Below are 24,135 nucleotides of genomic sequence, written 5' to 3'. Positions count from 1 at the left end.
AGAAACATAGCATGTTCTTTCATCTCTTGTAATGTGGAGTGAAAAGAAATTGCATCACAGTTGATGACCACTCCACATTTCCTCTTCATTAGACATGAGACAGAGTTCACAAAAATTTTGCATTTGGTCACAGTTTTTAATGGCAACAATTATTGTTGTGTTGGTTTTTTACTTCTTTATCTAATATCAGCATTTCTTCTCTGCATGTCTACATATTGACTAATACATATTAAGGGGCATAAACAAAGATGGTTCATTGTAGAAATGGGCCCATTTATTTATAAATTATTAGCCAAGATCTATTCAAATCCAGACATGATTTGTTCTAGTCTGGATATACAATAAAATTAATTTAAATAATTTTAATCAACTTCAAAAACAGCAAATTCCAAGACAATTAGGATAACTTTAAGAACTCATATTTATTGAGTTAACAGATGGTAAATTAAAAAACAATGAAGCTAATTTTTAAAATCATTCATTGAATTAAAAAATAGACTTATTTAACAAAACTGTTTTTAAGCTGCTTTTTTATCCTAATATGCATGTTTTAAGATTCCAATTTAGGGGACTCTAGAAAGACACAAAGTGAGTTTCAGTAGATGAACTCTCTTCTACTGAATTACTTTTTAAAAGCTTCAGAATCATCTGAAAAGAAAACTATCAACAATAAAAATATAAGAAATAAGACTATTTTAGTTATTGGAAGGGATGGAGGGTTTGCTTCTTCAATTCCAGTTTGCTTGCTGACATGGTCCTATGGTGTGTTAGTCTGTTTTCACACTGCTGATAAAGATACCTGAGACTGGGCAATTTACGAAAGAGAGGTTTAATTGAACTTACAGTTCCACGTGGCTAGGGAAGCCTCACAATTGTGGTAGAAGGCAAGGAAGAGCAAGTCATGGCTTGCATGGATGGCAGCCAGCAAAGAGAAAGAACTTGTGCAGGGGAACTCCTCTTTTTTGTGAGACTTATTCACTATCATGAGAACAGCATGGGAAAGACTTGCCCCAGTGATTCAATTCCCTCCTACCAGGTTCCTCCCACAACATGTGAAAATTCAAGATGAGATTTGGGTGGGGACACAGCCAAACCCTATCATATGGTCTTCTGTATTGCTGACCTTGAAGTATCTTGAGAGTTTCCTCTGCTAACGGAGTCAAAGTTGCTCCTGGCCAGAACTTTATTTCTGCATTTTAATGGTCAAACATAAAAAACTTCACCTCTGATGGCTTCTTGAGCCTAGTGCATGGGTGACTTGAAGTATGTTAGCACCAAACAGGTATTTTTTTCTTTGATCTTTTCTGTTTTCTCCTTTGTTTTCTAGTTGTAAGTGCCAGAAGCTGACTCTGTGAGCTTACAGGAAAAGGAGAATTTCATGGAAGCACTGTGAAAGCATGGGTTCTTTTCCTTTTGGGTTCCCACTTCATGGGGTCTCCTTGCAGCTTTTGGAGGTGGAGCAATTAACATCTCCCAGTCCATGAAGTGTACCAGAAACTGTGGTTGTTTTCAAATGAGAGTTCAATCACTTCTACTTCCTGAGGATTTTATAGATGAAATTGGAGATAACACCATTGATACATTTAGATACATCATTTGCATTTTACCAGTTATTATTAGTTTTAACATGATGACATATTTAGAACTAGAATTATCCATGTAGAAATGAAGTTATTCCATAAAAAAATAAAATGGGAATACATTTATTTGAGTGGCTAGTTGCTCAATTACTGTTATAGTCTTTACCATGGGCAGTCACAAACTGATGTACTTTATTTTATGGTCCTGGAAACTTCTTATCTAAGGTCTGATCTTATTTTATGTTGTAGGTATTCCATTACTTGATCGGTAATGTTTAGAATTGTATATACTTGTTTTTATAGACCAATTCATTAGTTGTAATTTCAGTTAAAAAACATTTAGAGATACAGAAACACACTTATTGTTGAGATTGTAGTAAAATTATTTTATTTTTATGCATTTGAAGCTCTTTGGCCCCTAGCCCCATTTCCTCTGGAAATAATTGTTTTTATAATACCAATTTGATAATATGAATGTTCTTAGGAATGTAATTATAACAATATAGTAGGAGAGACTATATTGTTTTTAATTAAACAAGAACAGATGAAAATAAGAATATATTATAACCAAATGAAAAAATGCACTAGATGAAACTTCTGCAGAAATAGAAATCAAAGATATAGAGGAAAAATTTCATAACTAGTCTAAACATCCAAGGAAATGAATAGAGTTAAATGGATAAGAGGTAATTAGATGACCAATTATGGAGCTCTAATTTAGAATGTAAGCTACTTAATGGCAATACACATCTTGTTGTTACCCAACCCCAAAGAGATACCTTAACATATAGTATTTACTATTATTGTTAAATAAACATTCTTTTCTTGAATTTATAGATAAAATAATGAGTGTTTTAAAAATAGAGCAGATGGATCAGAAGTAAAAACTTCAGTTATAATAAAAGAAAACTTTCCATATGTAACAAATACACTGACATTATTGGGTTTCTTTTGAGCAAAATTAAGGAATGCAAGACATAAATAAATAAATTTTTAAATTTCTGGGACAAAGAAAATCACATGTGAAGGAAAAACATATATGCTTTTGTAGATTGCCTTCATCTTTATAGAACAAGAGCTTTTTAAAGAACACAGGTAAATGTCCACATAATTTTAAGAGAAACAACTTTGAAGTATGCTAGAAAGTCTGGTCGTTTCCTTATGAGAGTTCAATCACTTCTACTTGCTGACATTTTACAAATGGAATTGGAGATGACACCACTGATGCACTAAGCTACATCATTTTCATTGTACCAGCTAGTATTAGTTTTAACACGATGGTATATTTGGAACTACAGCTATTTATGTAGAAATGGAGTTGTTCCATAAAACGTTTTATGCCTACTCAATTATCAACTTATGCATAGAAGCAACAGAATAACAAAATCTTCCAGGTATCAGAGAATTTAACAACCAAAAGTCTTTTCTGCAAAAATTGCAGAGAAATATTGTCCAGATCACTGAGAGGTGAGATAGTATAAAAATTCAAGAATAAGAAATTCCAGTAAAAAAGATTAATACTAAGCATTGAAGGAAAAGACAAAACAAGTGAAATACAGTGAAATCAAAGTGAATTGGGAATTGATGCTGATAGCTAGATATTTTTTACTAAGGGAGCAATGTTTTCAATAAAATAATCCTGGAGGGTTTTACATTTTTAAATAAAGCATCTGTACCTAGTGATCACAATGTGGAAAGAGGAGAGGAAGAAAATAAAAGCATTAGAAGAAGCAGCATTGTTGCTTTATTTTCAAGTCATTGAATAAGAATGCATGTAAGTATAGTTGTAGACAATTTAGTGTTGGCACTAGTTGAAAGCAGGATATCTATTTTCTAAATAATTATCAAAGATAAAAAGACAAACATTGTCCATTCAAAAGACAAAATGGAAAGACAACAATAAGGAACGATTTAAGAGAAGAAAGTTTAAGTTCAATCAAGCTTAAAAATTATGACAAGTATAAATGGCTTAAATTTTCCTATTCAAATGGAAAGATCCTTAGATTAAATTAAAATGAAAGTCTAATGATTTGGTGGTGCTTAAAAAAGTCATACTTAAAGAAAAAGGACACAGAAATATTTTTTAATGGCAAAGTTTTTTCCAGCCTAACATGTTCACGTCCAAATCAAAAATACAATATGAATATCAAACAGGACAGAATTTTTGGCAAAAAAACTCCAAAACAGTAAACATGACAAAAGGGACTATTTTATACTTGTTGCTAATGTCATTCTACTGAAGGAATAATAGTGCTGAAAGATTATGCATTAAATAACTTCAAATAAAAAATGATTTATACATTCTGTTTTAAAAATACAGTATTATTTACCACAACAAAATAATATATATCCAAGCAGTACAAAAGTTTGCAAATTTAGGAGCTACACAACTGAAGTACTTTATATCAGTAGGTTAAATAAGAAATAAATTATTAATTTAATAGGTTTTTTGAAAGCAGAAGAGAAAATTTACTATCTGTTCCTGATAAAATGGTGAAAATAGAAAAAATAAAATATTTTTCAACATAATAAATACTGTATCCTAATTATTAATATCAAAATTAGTTCAGAATACTAAAAATGTACATATTTATAACAGGATGGGATGGAAGTTGCTATAATGGTTTTGCCTTAATAATATCATTTAATAGTATTTATAAAACTCTGATCAATGTAATAAAACATACCAAAGAAAGAAAAGCTACGTAGAATGAAAAAAAGAGATACAACATTATGTATTGAAAAAATATTTTTATAGTGTAAAACCCCAAAGTAGTCAATGAAAACCTAAATAAACAATAATTAGTCAAATATTAAAACATACAAACATTAACATAAATCAACAGTGTAAATGTCAGCAATCATTAACTCACACATAAACTTTTAAAAGAGATAAAAAACAAATTCATAGATTGGTTTCAAGTGTGAAGGATAAAATTTTTATATTGTTAATTATTTCCCAAGTTTAATGGAAATATAATAACAATATCCCTTTCATTTTTTACTTTTTGAGGTAGCGGTGAGAGGAATTTGATTTTATTATAACTCTAGAAGAAAGAGTAGTCAAGAATAGCGAAGTACAGCTTTTGAGAAAGCAGAATAATGAGTGACTATTCTTATCAAATATTAAAATATAAAGTTATAATAAAACCATATTGGCACCAAAATAAATATATTAATTAGGCAAAACATGTGGGCAAATAAATTATATATAAAAATGAAATATTTGGTAATGGCCGGACCATAAATTAAAGGAGAGGGAAAATGTTTTGCAATATATGGACTAACAGTTTGGAAAAAAATCGGCTTTTACACTCATTATATACATAAAATGCATTACGCAAACTCAAACCTTAGGAAGTCTAATGAGGCTTTATTTTATAGGCTTAAAACATTGTAACAAAATTGCTAAGTGAACAGTAAAATAGATTTGATTGTATTAAACACTGGATTATGTTAAAACAACAGTGTAACAAGCAAACAGTCGCCTAGGTGCAATTGCAATTATTTGAACATAATAAGAAAGGGTTGATATGATTATTTCGCAAGAGCTCATACAAACTCATACCTAATATATGAGATAAGAATGAAATCACATTTCATAAAATATGAAATATAACAAATTTGCAAGCACATAAAAATCCAGACTTAATAATAATCGAATATATAATAGAACGAAAAAATGTGTTATATTTAGGTTTAATCATTTAAAAATTGATGTCAAGGACTTACACTTTCAGCTGTTACATTTAGATCAGTTCATCCTATAAGGACAAGTAGAACAAATAGAAAAGTTGAATAAAATCTACCAAACATTTGTTTAAAAGCACTGGAGAGCTCCACAGTGGAGAGGGCTTGAGAGCAAAGAATTTAAGAGAAATCCTAACTGCCTGTCAGAAACTAAAGTAAAACATCACTTAAAGAAGAGATGATCTTCCAGAGGTCCAAATTATCTCTACAATTTTTCATACACAATGTGTGGCAGTCAATAAAATTACCAGGCATACCAGAAGACAAGATAAAATGACTGAAAACAGAGCTAAAGGAGATCCAGATATAGGAGTAATAAATTTTAAAATATCTATGATATCTCTTAAAAATTATATAAGGAGATAGAAAATTTCAGCAGATTACTATTAACTGTGATAAAGAATCAAGTGGAAATTCCAGAACTGAAAAATTAACTGAAATTAAAAACTCAATAGGTGGATATACGAGCAGATTAGAAATTGTTGAGGAACATACTTATGAGCAGTAGAAAGTTTGATGTTAATACCTAACAAAGTCAGAAAAGGTGTATTGGAAAATGATTTCTGTCATGTAACTGGTGACATTTAAACCTATATACCACTTTTTGGAAATATTTTGACAATGTGAATTCATTATTTGAACAAAAATTGTTTATGTCTTTTAACCCAGTAATCTTATCTCTGGGAATGTGCCATAGGAAGTAAGTTGTTAGATGCACATGCCTCATGTATGAAGATACTACAGACTTACTTAATGATAGTAATAACTATCTACAGACAATGTTTAAATACTTTATTTCAATTAATGCAGGTTAATCCTCACAACAATCTATGGTGCTAGTTAACATTACTATCTTCGTTTTACAGATAAGAAAACTGAAACATTGAGAAGTCAAGTAACTTGCTCAAGATTATATAGCTAGTGCATAGAGAGGCAAGGATTTGAACCAGGTTGCGTGGCTCCACATGCACTTTAACCTGCTCTATTTAGGCTTTTGGAAGCAACCTAAATAGCTAACATTTGCTAAATAAGTGCAGTATACATGGTCTGAGTGATATTTTGCAGGTATTAAAAAATGAACGTTCTGAACCCTTTTAGCAACATGGCAAATACTTCTGATATGATGTATGCATATAAATATGATCAAAAGGAAATATCCCAAAAGGTTAATGACAGTTAAGTGAGGTTAGTAGCACAATAGTTTCTTTTCTCATTTTCTCACATTTTTAGTAATGTGTGTTGGTTGCCTATATTAAAAAAACAACTATGAAAAAGTAGTAGCATGTATTGGATCAGAACATGGGCTCAGACTGCCTGTGTCATCTCTTATTAGATGTGTGACCAGGGACAAGTTATTGACCTTTTGTTTCTAAGTTTCTAAGTTATCCTGCAAAATGAAGATAATTGTAGTAACTACCTAATAATGTGATTGTAAGGATTAAATTACTTAGAACACTATTTGTTACTTGGAAAATATGCAAGCATAAGCTATTTTGTTGTTATTGTTATTTTACTACCAAAGCTTATTGTTTCAGAGTCCCTCGGTGACCAGGCAAAAAACAGTTCCCTCCAGCTGGTCCTCAGATGGGCACATCTATTAGTAAGTTTCGTTTCTGTATGTGGATCTTTATTCATCCTTACTATGAATTCCCCAATACTGAAGTTTCTAGGAACCTACCTGCCATTGGCTGAAGGGCTGCTACTGAATTCTTTCCCAGAGGCAGTGACAAAAATCAAATATCTGATGTATTCTTTAACTTTCAGTAAGCTCAGTTTCCCTGCTTGTGTCACATCTCTAAACATACATACATGCGTGATTGAAACTGTCTATTGAAAGCAATGTTACATTAACATTATCAGTACTGAATTAGAGAAAATATCTATCAATGTCACCAATTCCACCTGTCTCTTGATGCATGACTTTTTACCTGACAGGGTAAATAACAATAGAAAGTTTTTTTTAAAAAAAATAGAAGAGTTGTTATGAAGGGATTTTTCTGAATTAAGTGCCCCAGAGAGACTAGGATGTGCTTTAAAACTTTTTGTTCCACCTGGCAGATCCAAAAAAATTTGGAAGCTTTTGGTTGAACTCCCTCATTACTTGAAGTTGTTTCATTAACATTGAATATATATATCTGTTAGGTTACCAAGGCTTATGGTTAGCTATCTTAATGGCTAGTGATATAGGACCTTTGTAACAAACCCTACCAATGGAACTGACAGGATTTTACCAGGGAGGATATTGCAGTCCCTGTAAGAGGAAGGATACAAATTGGCATTTCATACATTTGTGAGAACAATCCCCTTTAATGTGTCTGTTTGGTTTTCATGATATTGCAGGCCTCTGCTCTTGTAAGAAGTTAGCTGCAGAACCCACATGTGAATCCTTGTAGGTGAGTCCACCATTTCACTAATACTGTCTGTATTTTAATTCCCTCAATTAAATCCATCTGACATTCATTGGCAAAGTCCTTTGGTTAAACTTCCTAATAATTCTCAGCTCTATCATATGGTAAATGTTTAACACATTGCTTTAATGTTTGAGTTTTTCATTTTTGCTGGAGTTATGATTCCTCTCAGGCTTATTCATGAATGCATTTCTGGATTTATGCCTCCCGCGACCCATTCCAGGATTTACCCCAAACCTTCCACACTGTTTTTTAACAGGAAAGTTCTGTTATAACACAATAGTACTTATTAAGACAGATTTACCATCTAAGTCTCAGGACAGCATTTCACGACCATAAATAACTGGTCACATGAAGAACCAGAGTCTAGTGAAATTCATTTTCCTTCTTGAAAAAGTGGATCAAAGGATTCAACCAACAAGTGGTGAATCAATAAAAAGCAGTAAAATAGAAAAAATGTTACCAAAAGACCTCAAGATTACTGACGCATATGAATTGCTTTTTTATGTAGGAAAATACTGGATCATTTCTTATTATCATAGTATAATTAGAAGCAATTTCGTGTGTTCATTTTGCCACATGAGTTTAAACGGAATTGGATTTGGTTCCCTCTCTAACATGAGTTCAGTGTCTGAACTTGGGCAAATTTCTAAACAATTCTGAGCTTCACTACCTCTGCTTGAAAATGAGAACAGTTGTATTTATCTATTATTTGTCTATTAGGTTGTGAGAGCAAAAATGTTGTAACATGAAACACCTGGCACCCAGCAAGCAATTAATGCTAGTCCTTCCCACCCCTATTTATGGAGGTAGAAAGAAAAAAGATAACAGACAGCCCTACTTTTATTTTTACATATATCCTTCATTGATTATCTTATGAGTAAACTTAAAAACAGGCAAAATTCTCATCTCTTCATCCTTCATTTCTCAGTGCTTTATCAAATTTCTACTATGAACTAAGAACTGAGTGCTATCGGAGACACAAAGAAGAGTCAGGTATTGTTCTGTTCTCAAGGACATTAGCATCTAGAAAGGAAGATATTTTTTAATGCCATTAGAGAGACAAAATAAAGCACTGTCCTAGTTTTAAGCAGGAAAAATCATTTTAACCGGGGTTGCCAGGGAAGGTTTCATGGAATAGGTAGTGTTTGGGCTTTAAAGAATGGGTATAGTTTGGAAAGCAAGGAGAGAGGAAATACAATGAGTCATGACTGAAGCACAGTTGACCCTTGAACAACACAAGTTTGAACTGTGTGGGTCCACGTATAGTGGATTCTTGTCATCCAGAAGTGGATCAAAAATATGGTATTTGCAGGATACAAAAAGCCATGTATAGCGAGGACCGACTTTTCCTCTATGTGGATTCAGCAGGGTCCACTTGAGTATACCAGGATTTTGGTATGCTGTGGGGTGGCCTGGAACCAATCCCCTGCGCATGCCAAGGGGAGGGACAACTGTAGTATAATTGAGAGAAAAACCATTGTCCCAGGATTGGAAAGATAGGTTGGCATTACCTTGGATGAACCACTTCTCCCCGCTAGCCTTCAGCTTCTTCACTTGTGAGAGATGTAGAATAATCCCTGCCCTGTTGGTCTTTCAGGACTGTGGAGAAGATCAAATGGGAGCTTGGATGTGGAAGCTCTTTGGAAACCAAGAAACACTCTGCAAATGAAAAGGGTATCGTTTTTCCTTTTCTCCCTTGTACCATGAATTTCATGATGGCACTTAACAGAGCCAGTCATTTTGGTATTTAAAAAATGTTTGGTGAAATAATTAGTTATTGGTTGAATGAATGAGTTTATAAGTGAGTAAATGAATTAAACAAAGGTATGGAGTAGGAAAGCACACAATATGAGCAGAGAATAAGGGGTTCTTTCTGGAAGCATGCACTAGAACTGGATGTTAGGGATGTGAATGTGGCTAGCTGGGATGGGTCTGTGGTTCTCACAGTGTGATCTGTTGACCAGCAGTGTCAATATCAGCGGTTAACTTGTTAGAAATGCAAAATAATTATGAATTTGAAACTCAGGGTGGGAGCCAGCAATCTGATTCTCTCTAGGTCATCTGATGCATAGCGAAGTTTTGAGAACCATGACTTTGTATTAAGGTGAGGAGTTTGGAAATTATTTTTCTGTAAGTTCAGTGCTAATGAAGATTTTCAACTGTAGGTGGACATAATCACAGCCGTATTTCTAGGATGATGAGGCGGGAGGTTGTACCTACAATGTCTGTGACTTTAACATTAAAAGGACAATTAGAAGTACTGGAAAACACACTGTATTTGCCAAGCTCCAGAGATGAAGATTTTGCTTTTTCCTATTTCCAAATAATATCCCCATACTTACCTAAGATGATGAAGCAGAACAAGCATTGCTTCCAGGCACTGGGGGAACTCACTTGGTCTACAGAGACCAGGCAGGATGGGAATGTTTATGTGAAAACAAAAATGAGAGCAGACTGTCAAATATGGCCCCAACCTTTCTGCAGACAGAGGAGTAAGTGAGCCTTTGGTCCTGACCAACTGTGAGGAAACATTAAATGGAACCTTCCAAACTGGTTTAAAGTAGGCAGCTAAGCCTATGCCAAGGACTAAGCCAACTGCACTGGCTACAAACACACCTATGTCGTCAGGGCTGATGAATACAAATCTGCCAAAGACGAGCACATTACATGGAGGAGATACGAAGAGCCTCAGGGAAACATTTATCCTAAAGGGGAGAGTCAAGGCAGAGATATCATGGGTCAGCTGGAAAGGAGATGGAGGGGAGAGGCAGGAGGTGAGCTGTTCAGATTGCGAGCATGACCAATCCAGATGGCTAGGATGACCAGTCATCCTGGTTTGCCCAAGAGTTAGGGAAATCCCACAATGTAGGATTTCCAGGACAATCCTTGTCAAACCAGGACAATTGATCACCTTAAGACTGCCCTTTCACCTGTGTTCAAGACCTGGGGAGAAGGCATAATAAAAATAGAAAAAATCACTGCTCTCAACGTCACTTCTCAAAATATTGTCCAGAAACTAGCAGCATAGGCTTTACCTGGGAGCTTGTTAGAAATGCAGATATTCAGGCATCCTAGACCTACTGAATCAGAATCTGCACATTGACAAGAGCCCTGAGTGATTTGTATGCACATTAGAGTTGGTCTTAAAAGATCCTGTGGCACCCTCGGTAAATAATGGAGCAAAATAGAGAGCAGAAATAATTTCCTCTGGGCTGTAATATGGCTAATATCCAGGTTGATCAGGTACTAAACTAAAACCAGATCAACCTTGCCTGGGAAGGAGGCAATCTAGGAATGGAGAGCAACCCAGGCAGAGAGGGAGAAAGATGGCTGACACAAATTAGCCAAGAGGGTCATTGAACTATTAATTCAACTGTTAATAGTAGTAGTATTTGTAGGGAATGTGAGAAAAGCCAGCAATTGTATGGTAAGAATAAAGCTAGAGAAATACTCTTCTGTTGCCAGTACTGTGACCCTTCTAGGCTGATGTGGGTTGGGAAACAGGTTATGCTTAGAAATGTGGAACTTGCCAGATGTGATGGCTCACACCTGTAATCCTAGTACTTTGGGAGGCCGAGGCGGGTGGATAACCTGAGGTCAGGAGTTCAAGACCAGCCTAACCAACATGGAGAAACCCCGTCTCTACTAAAAATACAAAATTAGCCTGGTGGTGGTGCATGCCTGTCATCCCAGCTGCTCAGGAGGCTGAGGCAGGAGAATCGCTTGAACCCAGGAGGCGGAGGTAGCGGTGAGCTGAGATCACACCATTGAACTCTAGCTTGGGCAACAAGAGTGAAACTCCATCAATACCACAAAAAAAAAAAAAAAAAAAAAAGAGAGAAAGAATGTGGAGCTGCAAGTAGTAAGCTTGTAGTAGTAAGCTTGTAGAGAAAAATCCAAAATGATCGTCCACTATAAGTGTTCAACTCTAGATCTTGGCCTCATCTACTTGCATGTCATTCAAATATAGTGTGCAAAGAAAGTTTAGTTGTCTTTCTTTTTTCTGCCTGGTCTGATCCTCTTCATGGTTTCCAGCTCTGCAGTCTAGCAGGGATAATTGACACTTAATTATAGTGTTTCATTCTCCTCTAGCTTGAACGTATTTCTTTCACTTTCAACATTGAAGCCAGTAGTTCTTAAAATCAAACATGCAAACATGCATCAGTCACCTGGAGGGCTTGTTAAAACACAGATTACTGGGTCTGCCCTCAAGGTTTCTGATTCAGCACATCTGAGGTGGAGCCCTAGAATTTGCATTTCTAATGAGTTCCCAGGTGATGCGGACAGTTTTAGTCCACAGGCCACACTTTAAGAACCTCCGATTCAAACTATTCAGAGTTTATTTCATATCCAAAAGTGATTATTTAAAAATTATTTTAGATTAATGCTCCTCAAACTGATTGATTTTTTCCAATCATGTACCAAATACATAATTCTATTGCGCATGACCAGTATTCAGCTTTTGCCACAAGCAACTCACCATGCCAGTTCCACACACCTGAACTGGTTATATCCTGTTTAACAAGATCAGTCCACTGATCACATACTAGGATGTCACGGCAATGTCAATTTATGATATACGTTTCTAAACATGAACTTTCATCTGTATTTATATCACCCCCGAACAGGAACAGTTTGTGGACTGCACAAACTGTTCCTTGGACCACACTTCGAGTGACATTGTTATAGATGACATAGTCTCTTATAGGAAAATGCACAGTCTTTCTTAGATTCTCTATCTTCCTCTTCCATCTCATTCCCAACATAGATCTGGGTACATGAGTGGGGTCTTATTATAATCTTGTGACACCCTGGGATCATGCACTATCCTCCAAATAATCAATAGTTTCTACTATGGAGAGGCTCAGTTTATCTTTTCCCCTGGAATTGGGACCACTGAAATATAACTAGAAGCCAACTGATCTTTTGGGATGTTGTGTGCTTGCTCTTACCGCTACTGCCATAGTTCTGAATGTTTCCCCAAGCATCAAAAAGGCCCCATGACCTCTTTTTCCCTAGACCTCTGCCAGTCCACCAACACTCTCAGTGGGGAAGTAAGAAGCCTGGTGGATCCTGCTTCCCACACAAAGGTCATGATGAGACAGATGCTTTCTAAGTCCCATATATCTACCCACCTTCTGCTGTCACCTCTGTACCTCCTGAGTCACATGGAATGTTGTGCTGAGCCAAATTGTCAGTCTTCTAGAAGCAGTGGAATATTGAAGGCAGCTTATACCTTAGCTGATTCTTAAATTTTCAGGAATTTTGTGAGCCAGTTTTTAAACATGGCCATTGTTGGAAATTAAACAATATAAACTTATAATCAAATATATTATATTAAAAATAAAGAATTAATGTCTCCAACTCATCACTTCCTATTTATTGTTTTACACTTTACTACTATCTATGCCTTCATATGTGTATGGTGGAAATACCACATAATTATATTTAATGGTGTACCACCACACAGCTCTTCCCACCTCTGCATTCAGTGACATCACTTTGGTAGCTTGAAATCAGCCATGATAGAAATATGTATGTCTTAGAAATTGGCAAATATTACAGATCAGGATTCCACCCTCCCTTACCTCCCCACCCCCCAGCCAGCTATTAAACATTTACCAGCACACAACCACCCAGAGCCTGCATCTGGGAAAGTGAGCCACTAACCCGATGACCTGTGATAACCCTATACATACCTAGCTGTTACTAAGCTGCCCTTCCCATAAGGGTCAGCCCCAAAAAGGTGTGTGTGCAGAGGAGAATAAAAACTGAAACCCTGAGATCATCTTATTTACTTGCCCTGTTTTTGCCTCTTTTCTCTCCCTGCCATCTCTGGGGTCCAGAAGGAGAAGCTTTTTATTTCCTCCGGAGTTTATTCTTATACATCAAGGATAAACATTCATGACCTACCATCACCTCTCTTGTTTTCTCCCACCAAAGCTATAAGGATAGTCTAATCATGAAAAAACATTAAACAAACTCAAAATGGGGACAGTCTATAAAATACCTAACCAATTCTCTTCAGAACAGTTAAGGTCCTGAAAGGCGAGGAGAGAACAAGAAACAATCACAACTTGGAGGACATTAATGCACTAAATTTAATACGGTTTCATAAGTTGGGCTGAAAAGAAAAGGACAGTAGAAAAACGGATATGAGAATACAGTCTGAGTATAGTACTAATGTGAAGTTTTTAATCTCCAACTTGATAGCATGGTTATAGAAAATATAAACATTAGGCAAAGTTGGGTAAAGGATATACAGGAACTCTACTATCTATACAACTTTTCTGTAAATATAAAATTATTTCAAAATAAAACTAAGAAAAAAACATGGCCTGCATAATAGGTAGAATGGATATCTTCTGGGGTCTATGAAAAACCCTGTGTCCTACATTCGCTTGCTTTGTGATATCGTAAAAGGGGGAAGGAAGGGATGATAGAAACATTATTTCTCTTAATAAACTTGGATTTTAAAATCTTTTATCTTTTCACAGCATAAAACATTCCACTTAGGATGTTATAGGTTGAGCATTAACTTTCTCTTTCTCCTTTTCTTTATAGTCTTTCTGTAATAGTTCAAATCCCCTCCACCCTGAGGGTGGATGTTTCTAGATGACGAAGGAGATCATAAACAGAGAGTAGATTAATGTAATTACCTTTATTTCATGTCTATTTGCAAATGGGCCATTGTTCACATAGTTGCCTCTCTTTCTAAATGGAAGAATAATCGGGAGTGGGTGGGGTTGGGGGGGAAATACCAGAACTGGGAGGAGTAAAGGTGCTTCAAGACAGTGCTTCTTAAACTTGGATTTGTGTTTGCATCTCTTGGGGATCTTGTTTAAAGTAGGTTGAGATTCAGTATGTTTGGGGAGGGGCCTATTAATCTGATTTTATAAAAAGTTACTAAATGATGTCATGCTGCTGGTCTCTGAGAAGCAAGAGTCTGGGGTCCTTTCTAAAGTATTTCCTCTCTCCTCTATACAGTCAGAAAAGGAAAGTGCTTACTGATCAGAGATTTAAAAGACATAGGAGATGTACCATACTTCTATAAGACCAGAAACAAAAACAAAGAAAGAAGAAACACATTAATCAAAATATGACATTATTGCACACTATGAGATGCAGTAAAAGATGGACTACTTAGGCATTCACTGCGTATAAGTGAAGCTGCTTTTGGAGTTTAATTTTAAGTTCTCAGTAAGACTCACCGTGTTTAGTCACATCATTACACACACAAAATTCATTCTCTACTAAGAAGGAACTAATGCTCTCAGAATTACTGAGTTGCACAGTACCAATTTACATGAATTTTTTTCTTCCTCCAAAAGTTTGTAATGACTATGGTTCCTGGAAAATAATATTTCATTTTTTCAATTCATACTCTTAGTCTACCAAAAAAACACTCTTCCAAACATGTAAGCTAGAAAAACAGGTAACTTGCTCAAATCATAGAGATAACTCATACCAATAAAAAATACGTTTTATAATTTGGAAAATTAAAATGAGAGAATAAAGCATTTCGCATGCAAATGTGTGTATTTTTACTCCACAATATTAGGAGCTTCCAAAGTGTAACATGCATTTACGGAGCCACTCTCTTAGCATTTAAATGGGAGGTGTTTTTCGGGAAGCATGAGTCTTGCTCAGCGGTCCTGTAGCCACTCTAGCAATCTCACACGGTACATGTCTTATAAATATTTTGTGTGCTTGATGGGAGTAGACCTGACTTTGCTAATCACTTATCAGTTCTTTTGCCCAGTATTTCTTTGTTTTAGAAGCAACTTTGTTTGACTTACCAAATGTGTATTGTCCAGTTTGCAGGAAATATAAATAATATTACAAATAGCAAAATGGGATTGTATGTGCAGATCTCTGCATCCTGGTAGGCCCTGTCATGTTTAGTAATAGCTTTTCCTTATGTTGTTGCCACTGCCAAACAGACTGCTTATGTGATCTTTGGCTTTCTTAACGTCTCTTTAGGGATCGATAAAGTGTTTCTTTTTTTCTTAGATGCCAACTTCATCTCTCTTTAAGAATACGATATTAGTTTAATAGATTGTTCAACTTAAAGCAATCTTGTAGAGATTGTCACCCATGATTGATGCTGGGCGAGTAGAAAGGAAAATGTTGATTTTATCCTCTGCCTTTCAGATCTTTGAAGGGGAAAGTGGGCTGGTTTTTAACTGCAGCCTGATCAAATGTTTCAAAAGTTGTTCAAAAGTAATCTTAGTCCAACACTGCTCTTCTGACTTTTATCTATAGAAATGGAAAAGTTTATATATTAACCATTTGTTTCTTTTAAGTACTTGTGTACATTTTTCTCTTGCAATAAGTATTAATAATTGAAAATTATTCAATTGTCATTTAAATGTTTTTTATTAAGTTAAGTTTGATATGTTTCTTAGCAGTGAAGACCTGTGGCTCAAATAGGAGCAGACAATTCATGGAATCAAATTTTAAATTCAAGCAGAGCTATCATATTGACATATTTGTATTTCTCTTTGTCTTGGAATTATTGGTTTGTTTAAAATAATAAGTTTAACCAATTATTTTGTTATTCTGTTATTTAAAATATAAATTTGCTGTCTAAAATTTTTTGTGTAAAGGTTAGTGTATAAATGAATATAAATACAAATAAATAACTAATGATCACATTTCTACTGGGAAACATCATTATTTCTTACTTCAAATGTGTCAGCTATCTTTCCACGATGTGTTTGTGCACTTGCAGGTGTTGGCTAAGCTTGATTCTCTTTTATAAGAAAAAATGGTAAATCTCAAATAAAAGTGCAAAATATTATCTTTCATGCAAATACACTAATAATACCAAAGAAAGCAGAAAAACTTACTTTAAAATAATTTTTCTTGATAAGATATTTATAGATAGGAGCTTGATTAATCAATTTTATTATTGTTCCTTAGCTGCACCCATGTTCTCTTGGACCATATTGCTCAGATGACCTTGTGCTTTCTTTGCTACTCATGCTAAATAATGTGTGTTGTTTTGCATTTTTTATATTAGGAAGCAAAATACTTAAAAATTTATAAAAGTTGAAGGGAAAAAGGACACTCCCATAGTAGATAAAAGAAAATGTAGCATTACTTCATCATCTTTATAGAGACTCTTCAGAAAGATATATGGTGTTTTTAGAAATATGAAATGATATAGTATCTGAAAGTTGCTTTAACTACTAATAATAGTAAATTGGCACAACCTTTCTGATGGGCAGGTGGGCACTGGTCATTAGAAAACAAAACACAAAAACCCTTAAGCTGTATAAAGCTATTCATACAGAGAGATTTACTTTTATAAATTTATACTAATGAAATAATTATGGTTATGTTCCCAGTTTTGCTCCCAATTTAGCATAAGAATGTTTATCACAGTGTGGCACATATTGGAAGTTTAGTAAATGAAGATACATTCAATCTGACATTCCATTCACTACCACAAAGAGATAATGTAGAAACTTATTTAGTAATGTGAGAAAATACTAAACATTAAGTGAAAAAGGTAAGTTACAAAATAATTTGCATAAAATCATCTCATACACCACCCCCATATATGTACATATGGTATATTATACAATGAAATGTTAATGGTCTCTGATTTGGGGTATGGGATTATGAAATACATTTTTTTCTCATACGTATTTTCTTTGACCGTTCAGCAAACAAGCATTATGTTTTTAATATGGAAAATAATCATTCACCATTAAAAAATGAATTCCATTAATATGGTTCCATTTGTCCTTTTAATATTTAATAGCTTTACATATTAGTTATTCCATAACAAGTAGTTGATTTTGAAAATAGAAAATTAGGGAGTTGTTCTAAAACAAAGCAAGAAAGGTTGTGTAAAATACCATAATGACTTACTTTATTAATAGATAAGCCATAAATATCCTGACAAATTATTTTCTGATGAGAAATAAGAATTGCTATGGCTCAGGGTTACATTTTCTTATAATATGACTAAGGCCATAAGGAATTTGATAGCTATTCCAACTTTGTTTCTTAAGGAGTACTTTTTAACATTCCTGAATAGATAAGATAGCTGCTGGAATCTTCCCAGTTTTCAACTGTTTCTTTGATGACTATCTATAGTGGTTGATTTGTTGATATAAATGTTAAACTGACATATATTTACTAAATGTCTATTATTAGTTAGATATTACTAACTACTATGCATACCAGACAGCATAAAGTGTGGGCTGTCACCTAAAGGAACTACAGTATTGTTGGGTAATAAATTATATGAAACAAAAAATTTTTAGAGAATATAATGCAAGTACTGAAATGACTGAAGAGATAAGAACCATGATATTTATAAAAAACTGGATAAATGTAGGCTGAGAGTTTGGAAAAAGGTTCAAGAAAAGTTGTGACTTGCCTGGCTTTGGAAAGATGAGTGATATTTGGTTAGGAGAGAGGTTTGTTAGGAGAGAGGAGGGGAAAACATTTCAGCTTGTGAGATGAAGGTCTAAAGTCCTTAGGGCTGAATTTGCTGGTTGTGGCTATGTTTACTGCAGTTCCAGCAGAGTTAGGGATGTGGTTAGGCCAGGACAGTAAGGATATCTGCCTGGAAAATTCCTGTTTTCCTGGAGAGGGAATAGATAAAGGTGGCAGGGATCAGGTAGGAAATGATGGGGGACCCTGAAGTTAGAGCTGAGGATGTCTTCTCAGCTTCTCTGATACCATGCTCTGAGTTTGCTCCCATTTCTTTGGTGGTTCCTTCTCTTTTCCTTTGTTGGCTCCCGACCCCTTCTCTACTCAGTCTCTGAATGTTGGACTTACCTAAAGTTCCTTAGCTGCTTTTCTGACTCTGTTCTCATTCCCTGAATGAAAGGAGAGGGTTCAAACTATCTACCACTGTGGTTTAATACAATTATAGAGCTTCTTGGAAAAGTGATTTGTCTAGGACTGGGGCAGGGCTAAAAGAAGATGAGCTTGGAGGATGTCATGGTACCAAAGTAAGTACTCAAGAAAAGGGTGGGAGCACATTGAGAGGACACAGAAGCCAACCTAAAAGAGCTTCCAATGGCCAAAGCTAGAACAATTTCGAAGACAAAATAAAACACTGAATTATGAAGCAGAATAAAATAAACACAATTTAGTCCATACTGATATAAATAAATGATTGAATAAAAGTAAATGGTAGAGAAAGGACAACTTCTTACAGAATAATTCCAAATAATAGATGTCAAAGAAAAGGAGGAAATAGAAAATCATTGTGAGAACACTAGAACACTGGTGAAACATCGCTGCAGGGAGGATCTGCCTATGTATGCATAAATTAATGGACAATGTTTTGGGAGAAAATGGTTATTTGGGGCCAGGTGCGGTGGCTTACACCTGTAATCCTAGCACTTTGGAAGGCTGAGGTGGGCGGATCACGAGGTCAGGAGTTCAAGACCAGCCTGGCCACCATGGTGAAACCCCATCTCTACTACAAATACAAAAAATTAGCCGGGCATGGTGGTGGGCACCTGTAATCCCAGCTACTTGGGAGGCTGAGGCAGGAGAATTACTTGAACCCAGGAGGCAGAGGTTGCAGTGAACCAAAATTGTGCCACTGCACTCCAGCCTGGGCGACAGAGCAAGACTCTGTCTCAAAAACAACAACAACAACAACAACAAAAACAAAACAAAACCTTTACAATAATTAAAAAGCATGGTAAACAGCACATTAACCAAATGATCAAGGTCAACATCACCAGTAATAAGACATACTGACAACAGGTACCGCGAATATGATGCACTGAAAAGGGCACCTCAGCCGGGTGCAGTGGCTCACACCTGTAATCCTAGCACTTTAGGAGACTGAGGCGGGCAGATCACGAGGTCAGGCGATCAAGACCATCCTGGCTAACACGATGAAACCCCATCTCTGCTAAAAACACACAAAAAATTAGCCGCGCATGGTGGCAGGCGCCTCTAATCCCAGCTACCAGGGAGGCTGAGGCAGGAGAATGGCGTGAACCCCAGAGGCAGAGGTTGCAGTAAGCCCAGATCAAGCCACTGCACTCCAGCCTGGGCGACAGAGCGAGACTCCGTCTCAAAAAAAAAAAAAAAAAAAAAAAAAGAAAGAAAAGAAAAGAGCACCTCACTTCTGGGGTGTCTTTCCCGTGAATACATAGCCTCGATCTGATCATGAGAAAAAAACCAAACAAATGCAAATTGAGGAGTATTTTACAAAATACTTGACAAATATTTCTCAAGAGTGTCATGAAAGACAAGGAATTCTCCCAGATTGGAGGAGACTAAGATGATGAAGAATTAAATACAATGTGGAATCCCAGATTGGACCCAGGAACAGAAAAAGGACATTAGTGGAAAAGTGGCAAAATCTGAATAAAGTCTGTAATTCAGCTAATGATATTGTACCAATGTTAATTTCTTACTTTTGATCATTGTACCCTGGTCATGTGAGATGCTAACATTAGAAGAAGCTGAGGGAAGGGTATATGGGAGTTTGTTGCTATCTTTACAAATCTTCTGTATATGTAAAATTATTTCAAAATAAAAAGTTAAACATATAAAATATCTACCTACAGAGACCTCTCAGTCCTCTGTTTCTCTAATGGGATCTTATTTTTCTGCCTTTTTCAAATCTTTGCTTTCTTACTTTCCACATTTAAAATCTTCACCCTCTTGGTCCTCACATGGGTTTATCTTGTCACCTTGAAAATAAAAGCCACTGGGTCTTCTGGATAATTTCTCAGATGGAAGTGAATGGCAAGTCTCCTTTTACCCTCCAAGTAATCCTAGATAAAATATTGTTTTAAAAATGTATGAAATGTATAGGTAAACTCAAACGGAAAATTCCCTGATGCCAGCACAGAAAGTGATGGTCTGTAGACATTCGAAACCCTGGACCTGAGGGCAGGACTGAAGTTGTAATGCCATTACTGGGACAGTAAAGAAAGCTTCAGGCCTGGATAAGGTAAGGAGCTAGAACTGAACCCTGCATCCTCGACAACACAGGGTGTAGGAAAGACCGATCATTGGCCAGGGAGGTGTCAAAGACCTGTTGGTTATGCTAGGGGCCACGAAAATAATCACTCATAAATTATCAGACTCAAACCTGCACTCTGTAGTTGCGGGATCCAAATTCATACTATCTATATGGTACAGAAGCTAAGAAATGAATGTAGAAATGATTATGAAATGGGTAACACTCCTGTGGGCTTGGCAGGGCCAAATGCAAAACCACTTTGCAGGGAAGCTTTCATAAGCCTGAGCATGAGAGTCTCTCAGGTCAAAAGCTATTGAATGTCAGTTTACTATCAAAAATTATAAAGCAAAGAAACAAATCCTCATCAGCAATGAACCCAGAAAATTAACACTCTAAAAACTAAAGATAATTTAAAAATCTAAAATATGGTTTGAAATAAGTATGTTTAATTTGTTTAAGAAAAAAATGACAGTATGAAACTAGAAAAGGAAGATTTTGGAAAAAATGGAATTTTAGAATAACCCATGTAAGCCATTGATATTAAAACCTCAATGGAAGTGTTACACACGAGATTAGACACAATTAAGAATAAGAATTAGATACTAGAAAACAGATCTGAGGAAATAATCCAGAATAAAGATCAAAGAAGTACAGAGAAGAAAATTTTGGAAGAAAATTTGAGTCATGAAGGCTAGAAGGTAAAGGTTCAATATTTTTCTAAAAGCAGTTCTACAGGAATAGAAGAGAGAGATGGAGAAGCAATATTTACATTTTACCTACTTTATGGTCACACACGTTTATGTGTGTGTGTGTGTGTGTGTGTGTATATATATGCAATACTACATGTTGAGTGTATACATATACATATATACTCAACAGATACCCAATAGCTGGTGGATAAGGGCTGTCTGCTCTACTCAGCATAATCTCATTATTTATTAAATACCACACTGAACTCATCATGCTATTGCTGACTGGAAATATCCCTTTTTCCTTTCATCCAAATTATTTTACTGTCTTCCAGATTCAATTTAAGTTTTGACTTTTCTGTGAAGGGATCTCAGTGATGTATCTCTTTTCCTTACACTTCTGTTATTGTTACATCTGAACCACTCAGTACTAAATTGTGTTCTACACCAAGCTCATCCAACCGATGGCTCTGGGGCTGCATGTCGCCCAGGACAGCTTTGAATGCAGCTCAATACAAATTTTTAAAGTTTCTTAAAACATTACGAGATTTTTTTTAGTGATTTTTCTAAGCTCATCAGCTGTCGGTAGTGTTAGTGTATTTTATGTGTGGCCCAAAACAATGCTGCTTTTTCCAGTGTGTCCCAGGGAAGTCAAAAGATTGGACGCCCCTATTCTACACTAACAGTTGGGAAACTATGAAAGCCAAACAAATCCTGCCCGCTGACTGTTTTTGTATGATCCAGAAGCTAAGAATGATGTTTACATTTTTAAGTGGTTGAAAAAAAATAAAGAGAAGAATAATGTTTCATGGCATATTAGAAATTATATGAAATTCAAATTTTGGTGCCCTCTCAGTGTCCAATAAAGTTTATTGAAACACAGTCATTTCCACTTATTTACATATTGTCTATAGCTGCTTCCATGCTATAACAGAGTTGAGTAGCTCCAACAGAGAATATGTGGTGCACAATGGCTAAAATATGCACTTTCTGGTCATTTCCAGTTGAAGTTCACCAGTCTTTGTTCTACACTGCAAATTTTGTCATGTCAAGTACAGGATTTTGAGAAATGAATCTGACTTCATAGTGCAGGAGGTAGCAGTGTCCCCTCTCCCCCTTGGGAACTGGACTCAAGAGCAGTTCTTTTCTAAGTGATCCTCCTCAGAAATTCCTCTTTCATCTCTCAAACCTGACACTTTTATATCCTTGAGGTGGGTGAGGGCTTCTGGGAAATTTGTAACCAGGTTTCAGCACATCCCCTTTGGTAAATTTCCATGTGGTCTAGCACCTCCTTTATCACATGGCACCACTCTTATGTGGTAACTCAACTGAAACTAACAACTTAATATTTTGATAGGGCTATTACAAAAATTTGTGCTGGAAATACAATGAAATAAATGTGGCTAACATGGACCTTTTATAATTGGAGCTCGACAATGACAAAAATAGGTAATTAGTAGGAAAAGTAAAAGTTTAGTTTTAGAGTTCTGTAATAATTTTTTAAATAAGATAAGCAGCTCTTTACACATTTGAAAAGATCCTGGGTGAAACTACAGAACAAAAATAGCGTTTTACTGTGGTATCTTTTTTCTTTTTTTGGCTTCAGCTGTGTGTTCTTAGTGAAATAAATAAGTATTGAATGTCTTGGGAGATATGTGATTTTCTTTGATAACTGCGAAGACACCAGAGGTTTCCATTGTTTTTGATCCTCTTTGATCTCCCTCAGCTACTCTTTTTCAGCATTGTAGCATTTTTGAAATTTTTACATGGGAATGAACAATAAAAGTTAACACTGTCATAATTAATTTGAAGAGTATGGCTGTGTTTACACAATAAAACCATTTGCAACCATCATCTTCATCTTTTTCTCAGTAGATTATTTTTTATTTGCATATATACAGCATAACTGTAGCAATAGCAGCAAATATCTTTTTGTCTTTCCAAAAGAAATAATTTTTTTAAATTAGACCATTTCATTGTCTTGAAGTTTAGTGCTAAACCATTTCAAACAGCATTCCTATTTGAAAACTTACCACTGTCTTTTACAGGAATGGCTAACAAACTTTAGCCATACCAAACTTTGAATTTCCCCAAATGCCCAAGATGGCAATATTTAATGTGTCCTTTCTAGTAGTTCTGTTTAGAAAACAAAACAGCTAGGCTTTGTTTAGATGGATAATTCAACAAGGATTTCCACTAATAATCATGTCCAGTTCGTTCAGTGGGAGCACACTCAATTTTGATGCTGCATCAACCAAGTATAAACCATGACTGTTTTCTACAATTTTAGCTTTCAGTCCGTATTAGCTGTGTTTTAAAATGAACAAAGAAGAAAAGAAAAAGGAAAAATGTAATGTTAATAGGCTTCCTTTTGTGATCTCTTAGGGAGAGGTCTTTTTAAATAAGGGGCTTGAACTTGACCTTCTTCAATGGCACAAAGGTCCAACGCGCAGTTTTTAAAGCTATATTTAAATTTTAATAATTGTACTCATTGGAGGCTAGAACGAGACTTTGAAAACCTAATCCTCAGTCTTTTAGTGCAACTGCTTGGCAAAGAACAGAAGCTTAGGAAAACGTCTGGATAGGCACACAAATACTACCCGGATTTCTTCATCCCACAGAATCAAACTGACTGCTTTGAGGTCATCACTACAGTATTTGAGTTTGCAAATATAATTTAATATAGAGTTAGAATTTAAAAAATGCTTATCTTCAAGATAAATCTAGTTTTAGCGACATGATCC

The 24,135-nt window shown here is 35.4% G+C and overlaps 1 long non-coding RNA gene across 5 annotated transcripts in view; it reads left to right on the top strand.

Annotated features, from left to right (window-relative positions):
• Positions 1-24,135, top strand: part of LOC115898424 — a 169,968-nt gene that overhangs the window by 11,211 nt on the left and 134,622 nt on the right. For all 5 annotated transcript variants that reach the window (XR_004058174.1, XR_004058164.1, XR_004058169.1 and 2 more), the window contains exons 2-4: positions 6,866-6,930; positions 7,671-7,723; positions 9,339-9,415. This is a non-coding gene — a long non-coding RNA (uncharacterized LOC115898424). The remainder of the gene's footprint in view (positions 1-6,865; positions 6,931-7,670; positions 7,724-9,338; positions 9,416-24,135) is intronic.

This window comes from Rhinopithecus roxellana, chromosome 1 (genome assembly GCF_007565055.1).
Source record: "Rhinopithecus roxellana isolate Shanxi Qingling chromosome 1, ASM756505v1, whole genome shotgun sequence".
NCBI lineage: Eukaryota > Metazoa > Chordata > Mammalia > Primates > Cercopithecidae > Rhinopithecus > Rhinopithecus roxellana.
Note: the sequence above shows the minus strand (reverse complement) of the source record. Positions and strands in the feature narration are given on the sequence as shown.